Here is a 9723-nt window from a genome sequence, read left to right as displayed (position 1 = left end):
CCTGTGCGGGACAGCAAGGTGTGGCTTTCTGCGAGGGCCCCAGAGAGAGGGAAGAAAGGGTTACGGTGAGGTCTGAGGATTTGGCTCCACGGCAGAGCACTTGCCTGACATTTGGCACCACGGATTGCACCCTCAGCAATGCCAAAAAAATAAAAACAAAGTTAAGGCCAAAGATGCAGAGAAGAAAGGCCTGATGCCAGACTGCCTGAGGTTTCTGGTTGGAACAGCACACACCGGTTCTGTTTCCTTGTGCTATTAACTTTCCTCTCTGGGTCTTAGTTCTCACATTGTAAAATGGGATGAGATTAAGGGCACCTACACCAAAGGGTAATTGTTACCTCACCAACCACCACCACCGGAGTCAGCTAAACTTTGTGCAGTAATTGAACTGTGTGTATGGCAAGAACTCAATAAACATTGTCATCCTTGCAACTGATAGGCACCTCCACAGGCAGGAGAACAGAGGGCTTATCTAATCAAAGCCCCCACCAAACTAGTGACAAACTAGTGAGGGGGCACCTTCTAAAACAGCAGCCTGAACACAACCAAAATACTCAGCAAAACATTAATACACATAAATAAACAGAGAGACAGAGAGAAGAAGAAAGAAAAAAGTGTGCCTACCCTTAGCCAATCCAGGACCTGGTTCCAATAGAGAATTCCTTCCACTTGCCTGCAAAGGGGTGCTTGTGGGGGGCTTCATTGTCAACAAGTCAGTTGTGTTTGGAAGGTCAGTAACTTTAATGTAAGCAATGCATCCCATGGTATACAGCTTGCAGCAAAGAACCAGCTGCACACACAGCAAGTAGCATGCCTGGGCTGAGAGACAGAGCAAAGAGAACTGTCAAAGTGGACAGAGCTGACACTTGTGCGCCTTCACTTCACACCAGTCCACCGTATTCCTGCTGTTTATAGTTAACTCTGTACTACTTACTTTTCTCATTGTACTGATCAAGGGAGAAAAGGCTTATTTTGGCTCATGGGTGGAATCCATCATATTGGAAGGCCTGGTGGCTCTGCCTGGGGTAGTAGGAAAATATGGCAGTGACCGGGACGCAGCAAAAAGATAGACCCAGAGGTCCACCTATACCTTTCCAAGGTCCTCCTTCATGGCCTGCTTCTACCAGCTAAGCCCTGCCTCACAGTGGCTCTACAACCTCCCAAAACAGTGCCAACTTCTGGGGACAGGTGTTAGACAGTGATTCAAAACACAGGTTTGTGGGATCACTTCAGATTCAGATCATAACCAACTTACTTAGGCTTTTCCTCTGGCCAGCTCTATAAAATGGGGGAAATTTTCCCCAAAGATGGGGAAACTGAGGCACTGAGGCTATGTAATTTCCAGCAAGTGGCAAAGCTGGAGTTTTGGCCTCAGATAAGACCTCAACCTGTCTCTTAACTGTTACCCCAAACAGAACACAGCTGCTGAGTTCCAGGATCCCCAGCAGATACAGAACTCCAGTTCTTTGCACCTATATAGCACATGCATATCCTCCCATAGGCTTTGAATAATCTCTGGATTACTTACAATACAAACACCATGTAAATGACAGTATCTGAGTGGGGAGTGAGGACTGAAAGAAATAAAGCAAGACACAAGGTATCAGTTCAAGAGGACTGTCAGTAAAAACTGCAGCCTGGAGTTTATTCCAAAATTCCTTTTTTTATAGACAAAGCAAAACAAGTCACATCAATACAAGAAGGGGCTCATGGAACAGCCAAACTTGTTTTCTTAAACCACTTCCCTGTAGCAGATATGGTCCAAGGTCACACAAACAAGTTAAAGGAACTTGGCAAAACATCCTGCTTATCTCTGTCTCAAAGTAAAGGCCAGGGTGAAAACATGTTTTTTACTGAATACTCAATAGCAAAGCAGCTTGCCAAACAAACAGCTCTCCACAGCTGTTGTCTATTCAAACACTAACATCAAACACATCAGGAAGCTGGAGAAATGACTGAGCCATTAAAAGCACTGGCTGCTCTTCTGGAGGACAGGAGTCTGATTCCCAGCACCCACATAGAAGCTAACAACCACCTGTAACTCCAGTTCCAGAGCATCCAACCCCCTCTTCTGGCCTCCAAAGGCACCAGGCATGCATATGGTGCACAGCCACACAAGCAAGCAAAACACCCTTACACACAAAATAATAAAATAATCTTTTTAAAAAATATGACAATGCTGTAGATCTAATAATGCATGAATGAGAGCTGAGGTGGGTGTCACTCCATGACCAGCACTGGAGGGAAACCAAGGCATTGTGAAGTACAAAGAACTGAGAACAGGTTACCCCACACGCCTTAGCTCTCTAGTATTGTGATAAAACAATGTGGGCAAAAGCAACTTGGAGGGGGATTTATTGCATTTACAGCATATAGTACACCATGAAGGAAAGTCAGGGCAGAAGGTCAAGGCAGGAACCTGGAAACCAGAACTGAAGCAGAGAGCATGGAAGGATGGTGGTTAGTGGCTTGATCCCCATGACTTTCTCAGCCTGCTTTTTTATACAACTCAGGACCACCTGCCCAGGGTGCCACTGCCCACAGTAGGCTGAGATCTCCCACAACAAACATTGGTCAAGATCATGTACCACAGTCTTGCCTACAGGCCAATCTGATAGAGGTATCTTCTCAATAGGTTTCCTCATCCCAGGTGACCCTTGCTTGAGTCAAGCTGACAAAAACTAACCCAGCAGCATGCTTAGCGTACTGTTCGGCAGGAGGCAGGAGCAACCTTTCTCTTGAGACTTTCTAGAATTTTTTTTCTTTTTTTTTCTTTCAAGGTCAGATAATTTATGCCTTACTCTAAATGACTTATTTTTGACTGGACTTAAAAGTAGAAGCTCTTATCCAAGACAGCTGACCTCTCTTGGTGATCCATTCCTGGAATTTTTCTTTGGCTTCCTTTATTCTTTTGGCCAAGAGTTTAACATATTCTTTATCCTCTTCAGTGTTTTTTTTTTTTTTTTGTGGGGGGTGAGAGGGAGTGGAGGATTACAATATAATTATAACATTTCTCCCTTCGCTTTCCTCTCCCCAAACCCTCCCAGATGCCACTTCCCATTCTCCCTCAAACACATGACCTCATTTTTTTTTACCATTATTGCCTGCATACATGTACATACATATATATTCCTAAACATAACCTGTTCTGCCCATATAATGTCAGTGCATTGGTTCTTCAGAGAAATGTATCAGCAATGCATCAGTCGGTGTTGTAGGGCACGTGGAGTAATGAGATGCTGAATCTTGGCTGCTTTGGTCCTGGGCTTCTTACCTTCTCTGTATAAGGGCTTTCTCACAACCTATTGTTGGATATCATCTTCCTTGGAGACCCTGAAAAGTTTCTGGCTTCTCTTAGCTCCTTTATGCTTCAATTGCCAAGGCACAGTAGTATCTGCCAGTACAGAAATTTTCTTCTCTTCTTATTTATTTGTTTATTTGTCTACTTACTTATCTATTACAATAACCAAGAACACTCATCTTGGCGTCCATGACGTGCCTGTAAATAGACTTTCTCTCTTCAGTTCTCCTTGGCCTGTAACAAGAATGCTCCTTACTCAACAGCAGTTGTACTCTGTTGTGGGTTGAAACACCTTGCTTAGTGGGAAAACCTTTTTTGTGATTCCTGCTGTTGATTCGAACCACATAACCCTTCTACTCTTCACCCAAAGCATCAACAGCTATTTTTGTGTTCATGCGCTCCCCATAGAAAGAACAAAGCTTGTATTCGCTGTCCACTTCAATGAGTTCCTGACAGATGGTGGCTGGAAAAGAGATATTCAGCTTCATCTTGACACAGCCAACTACTTAGGAGGCACCACAAAAAAAAAAGCCATTTTTTATTTTTATTTTTTTAATGTGTATAGGTGTTTTTGCCTGCATCTATGTGTGTGCCATATGTATGCAGTGCACAAGGAACCCAGAAGAGAGCACCAGATGCCCCAGAACTGAAGTACAGGCAGTTGTGAGAGCCATGTGGATGCTAGGAATTGAACCCCACTCCTCTTGAAGAGCAACGATTGGTTCTTCACTATGGAGCTACATGCCCCCTTTGTTTTGTTTTGTTAATGCTATCAGTGGTTGGTTGAATCTGGAGTCATGGAATTCCTGAATAGAAAGACCCAGCTATTCCTTTCTATATATAAAAGGTATTTGGTAAGTCATGTGTATATTTACCACAATCAAAAACATACATACAGGGTGAAGATGTAGCTCAATCAGCAGAGTGCTTGCCTGACATACAGGAAGCCAGGTGTTCAGTCCTTAGCACTGTATAAAGCCAGGTGTGGTGGTGAACATCTGTAATTTCCCCACTCAGGAGGTAGAGGCAGGAGGATCAGAAGTTGAAGGTCATCATTGGGTACATGAACTTTGAGGTCAGCATGGGCTATATGAGATCCTGCCTCAAATATATAAATAAACACTCAATCACATCTATGTTCAAATCCACATTGTGTATTTCAGGCTGTTCACCAAAAGCGTCGGAGGGTTGGGAGATTGGGGAAGCAGCAAGAGTCATGTGTAGAATGCAGACAAATGGCACTGACTAGCAACAAACCAAGCAGGGTAACACGCTATTCTGTGCACCCAACTTTCATAATTTTTTCAAATTCAAAATTCCTCATGGCTGAGCTCAGAGTACTTGCCTAACGTATGGGAGGTTCTGGGTTTGATCCCCAACACTGTAGAAGAATAAAATAAAGAAAAAATAAAGTTGCATATGATTTTTAACATAGTTATTTGGGCCAAGCTGGTTCATTTCTAAACTCATATTAAAAAAAAAAAAAAAACTTAAAGAAAATTCTGGCATGCCAAGTCCTCCACTAGGGTCCAGCCCAAGGTTGACACCAGCGTGGCTGGCCTCATGCCTGGCCTCCTTTGGTCTCCTGTAGCCAGCAGCTCCATAGGTGTCCCTTCAGCCACCGGCAATGCTGGCCTGGGGCTGGCACCATGGGCCCAGGCGAGCACCACAGGATGGCTGCCTTATCACGCCGGGCAGAAGAAACAGCGTGGGGGCTGACACGGGCCCTCCCATGGCTGCAGCGGGGCAGCTGGGTTTTTTTTTTTTCCTGACCATCTTTGAGCTGGAGATCAGACACAGGGAAAGATTAAAACAAATATGAATTTAATCAAGGGATTCTGCTGTCCTGGGGTGGAAACAGGAGCCTGCTGACATAAAGAGGGGATGGAGCGCTGGGGAGCCAGAGTGGAATCAAAGCCGCTTGCTTACCACTAACCGCTCAGACGATCCATATCATAACAACAAAAAAGAAAAACAATTATTTATTCTTTTTGATGTTGCAGCTCAGCAGCAACTTGCTTTTTGAAGAGAGCAAGGTCAGAACCAAGTTATTGTTTTTGCCTGAAACTTTGACAGGGACCCTGAGTTCTTCTGTGTGACTCTCGGACCAAAGATGAGAGAGACTTGCAGACACATTTCTTCCAGGACATGAAGCAGCTCCTTTATTCCCCCTCCTGCCCTCCCTCCTCCTGGCCATTTCTCCCTCCCTTCTCTTTCTCAAGGACCTAAGGGCACCAAGCCACCAAGCAGAAGTCCTGTCTCCTCCAGGGGACCCAGGCATCTCTAATTCACTCCTGTGGGAGGACGAGGGGAAAGGCCTTTTGATTTTCTCCCCAGACACTGGAGTGAGGTTCTATGACTGGTGTCAGTCCTGGCTCTGACCTGCAAGTTTAACCTTCACCAGAGAGAAAGGCCCATCCCAGCAAGCATAGGCCACGGCCAGGGCTTCAGGAGAGCACAGGGTTCAAGAGCGCCTGCTCCCTGCAAGTCATATGTAAGCTAATCTGGGTAGATACAACAGAATTTGCCAGGGGAGGAAGTATGTTGGGACAAAGAGAACAGTCTGCACAGAGTTAAGCCTGGGAGTGAGAGTTCGGGTTCAAAGATCTAAGTGGTTTGAGTCCGAGGTGGGGAGAGCTGTTTGAATGGGGAAAGACCCTAGGTCTTCCTCGGGTCCAGCTCCCTCAGGCTCTTGTTGAACAACAAGGAGTCTAGGTCCCCCTCTTCACGGCAATAGAGAGCCACAGCCAAGGCCTACAGCAAGGAGTCACTTGACCAAGGTGCTTCCCAAAGTCTGCCAGAACCACAGAGCACTGGCCCAGTGGTACCAGAAGGGACAGAGGGGTGTCGGGGATGAGTGGAAAACTCTGAGAAAGGTGGACACTGGAACAACATAAGTTCCTGTGCCACTGGACATGAGCAGAGCAGAGGCCAGAGCCACTCCACACCAGGAGAGGAACTAGCCAAGGAACAGTCATCTCACAAGTGGGTGCACAGGGCTCCGGCAACAAGGGGCCAGATATGCAGACTGGCTCCTTTCTGCCTTCAGCGCCTGCTTGCTGGCATTTTCACATTCTTTGATTCTTCACCCAGACATTAAAACTGTCAATTCCTTCATGCTGTACCATACTTAAGGTGGTGAACAATGGGAAATGAGTCGCCACCGGTAGGACATCTAGCACAGAAGCCTAGACGGGCTCTTGTCTTAGCTCTTTTTTTTTCTTTTTCTTTTTCTTTTTTTTTCTTTTTCTTGTTGCTCTAACAAAACACCTGAGACTGGGAAATGTATAAACCACAAAGGTTTATTGGCTCACAGGTCTGGAGATTGGAACTTGATGCCTGAATCTGGTAAGGGCCTTCTTACCACACATTTACATGGTAGAGATTAGAGAGAATGCCCTCTTTGGCCTCTCTTTCTCTTCCCATAAAGCCACTCACGCCATCTTGTGGTGTGCCTTTATGCCCTCTTTGAATTCAAATCACCACCGAGGCCCTACCTCCTAAGACCATTAACACCGGGAGGTGGGGTTTTCATTCATAACATGGATTCTAGGAGAAACACTGAAAACTGAGCAGGAATCCTGGAGGCAGCTCTCTGGGGAACAGGTCCTGGAGGAGTCCAGAGAGGGAGTCACAGGATGGCAGCAGAAGGTGTCAACACTGCCTCCTTGAGGAGGTTAGTGTGAGGCTGGGAAGGGTCCATCCATACCAAGCCTGAGAAACACCTGAGGGCCACCCTGTCTGGAAGATTTTACCCATCGTTCCCTGGTGCCCAACCTAAAGGGCCATTCCTGTCTCCACCACATCAAGCCTATCCTATGCAGGGCAGGCCACATTCCTGTGCCCAGAAATGAGTTCAGAAAAATCATAGTTTTTTGTGTCAATGAGCCACAGTTAGGTGCTACATAGCAAGCCACCAGTCATCAGGTTACCAATGGAGTTGATATCCAAGAAAATGGGGCTGAGCACAGTGGTACACCCTGTGAACCCATCACTGGAAGCTGAGGTGGGATGCTCCTGAGTTCCAAGCTACATAGAGACCCGTCTCAAACACACACACACACACACACACACACACACACACACACATATATATATAAATTAAAAAATTAAAATTAAAAAGGCATAAGAACAACAACAAAGAGGATTTTCTCTGGCACTCCTGGAAATTTAACCCTGCAAAGCCCATCATAATATGACCCTCACTATGTGACACTACCCTTACAGAGGCCAGAAAGAAGAAATGAGCAACCCAGAAGAAACCCACAAACCCAGAGAACGTCAAATGGCACCTAACTTTCTCATCTCATTGGAAGGCAGACCTGATGGAGGCAGCTGTAAGGGGTTTAGAAGGAAGGCCCTGGATGCTGCTGGCAACAATCCAAGGACCCCATTCCCCAAATCCCAGCTTTGCCAGGTAGCCCCCAGGTCTCTTTCTCCAGCAAACACACCCCTGGCCTGGCTAGAAGTACCATACCTGCCAATTATCAGGCCCTGGGGAAGAGCCTCAACCACTGCCTTGTGGGGACTCTGAAGAAGATTTGCAGTCCAGCCCATGGGTGAGATGACATAAGTGTGTCCCTTCTACTCCCTATCAGCATGAAGCTTCAGGTGTTTACAGGTTCCTGGCTTAATTACACTCCATTTTGGACTGCCTTTCTCCCTCTCCTTCCTTGCTTCCCAGGGTATGCCAAAGCCAGCTAGTGCCAGTGCATGGGAACCATCTGTGTGTTGTAGACTAGCCCTAAAGGCCCCTGTGCAGGAAGCTTGGTCCCTGTGTGTGTCATAGAGGCTCTGGAACCTTTAAGAAGTGGAGCCTGATTGAAGGCATTATGTCAGGGGGCTCCACCCTCAAAGTGATTAATATTGGTCTGGTGGAGTTCTCACAGATAGAAAATGTTATTAAAAAGAACAGGCCTGTGAGCCGGGAAGATGGCTTGGTGGACAAACTCTTTGCTATGCAAGCATGAGAACCCGAGTTCAGATCCCAGCAGCCAGACGTGTCAGCACACTCCTGTGACCCCAACAGTGGAGAAGCAGAGACGGGAGGATCTCTGGGGCTTGCTGGAAGGCAATCCAGCTGAAATGGCAAGTGCCAGGTTTCATGAGAGACTTTATCTTAAAATCTAAGGTGAGGAGCAATAGTGGAAGACACCAGCTTCAACCTCAGGCTTGCACACATGAACACACACACACACACACACACACACACACACACACACACAGGGTATGACTTGACCCTTGAAGCTCTCAGGCTTCCTTTGTCACCATATGACCTCCTTTGCACATTCCCTTGCCATTGCAATGTCATCAGAGTCCAAACACATGGGAGCCACTTTAGGTTGGCATTTCAGTCTCCAAAACTGTAAACTAAACCCATTTTTCCTTTCTAAAGTACCCAGCCTTGAATAGTCTGTGAAAGCCACAGAAAGCAGACTGGTATGTCTTACATCTCTCCTACTTAATTCAGCTATCCTACACTCTCAGATTAAGATCAAACATGGTAAGAACCTTTTTGTCATGAGCATAAGAAAACATTTGTTAAAGGGCTATTGCCCCCCCCCCCCTTTACCAGCACATCTTGGTTCATTTTCCTGATCTCTTATCACTGCTTCCTGGCATTGCCTACCAAATAAATTAACTTGTAGAGGGCCTGATGGTGCAAGCCTGTAATCCTAGCTATTTGGAAGGCTGGGGGAGGAGGATCACAAGTTCAAGCCCTGCCCTGGGCTACAGAAAGAGTCCAAGGCCAGTACGTGTATAGTGAGACCCTGTCTCAGAATAAAAAGTACAAAGAGGAGCCTGGAAAGACGGTCAGAAGTTAGGAGCTACTTGCTTCTGCAGAGGCCCAAGTTCAGTTGCTAGCACCCACACCAGACAGCACACAACTCTCCATCACACCAGCTGTTAGAGGATCCAATGCCCCTTCCAGCCAGCACAGGATGCCAGATCTTGGAGTTACAGACAGCTGTGAGCTGCCATGTGGTTTCTGGGAATTGAACCCAGGTCTTCTAGAGCACATACACGTGCATGCACCTCTGCACACACACCACACGCACACGCACATTCACGAACACTTGCACACATACACACACACACCAAAATAAGTCTATTTCTGTTTAACATGAAAGAGTCTGGGAAGATAGCCCAATCAGTGGTAGAGTTGAACACTAGATTCAACCCCTGGCATCACAAAAATTAAAATTAATTAATTAGTTACACTAAAATTCTTGCTCATTGCAACACCATCAGGGTGGTGTCTCAGAGTTCAAGACTGCCCTCACCCTATTCTCTAGTCTTTTCCCCACCAATCTGTCCCCTCTCTCTGATCCCTCCCTCACCTATTCCCAGCTCCCATCCACTGCCCCACCCACAACCCTGCCTGATACCTTTGGTGACAACCTTTTACTTCTGCCTTTCAT

At 46.3% G+C, this 9723-nt stretch overlaps 1 pseudogene; it reads right to left on the bottom strand.

Annotated features, from left to right (window-relative positions):
• Positions 1 to 2811: 2811 nt before the first annotated feature.
• On the bottom strand, positions 2812 to 3789 carry LOC129687261 (40S ribosomal protein S6-like; annotated as a pseudogene).
• Between the last annotated feature and the right edge of the window lie 5934 nt (positions 3790 to 9723).

The sequence above is a fragment of the Psammomys obesus genome, unplaced genomic scaffold (assembly GCF_907164565.1).
Source record: "Psammomys obesus unplaced genomic scaffold, mPsaObe1.curated_primary_1811, whole genome shotgun sequence".
Taxonomy (NCBI): Eukaryota; Metazoa; Chordata; class Mammalia; order Rodentia; family Muridae; genus Psammomys; species Psammomys obesus.
The sequence above is the reverse complement of the archived record's forward strand: the minus strand, read 5'-3'. Positions and strand labels throughout refer to the sequence as shown.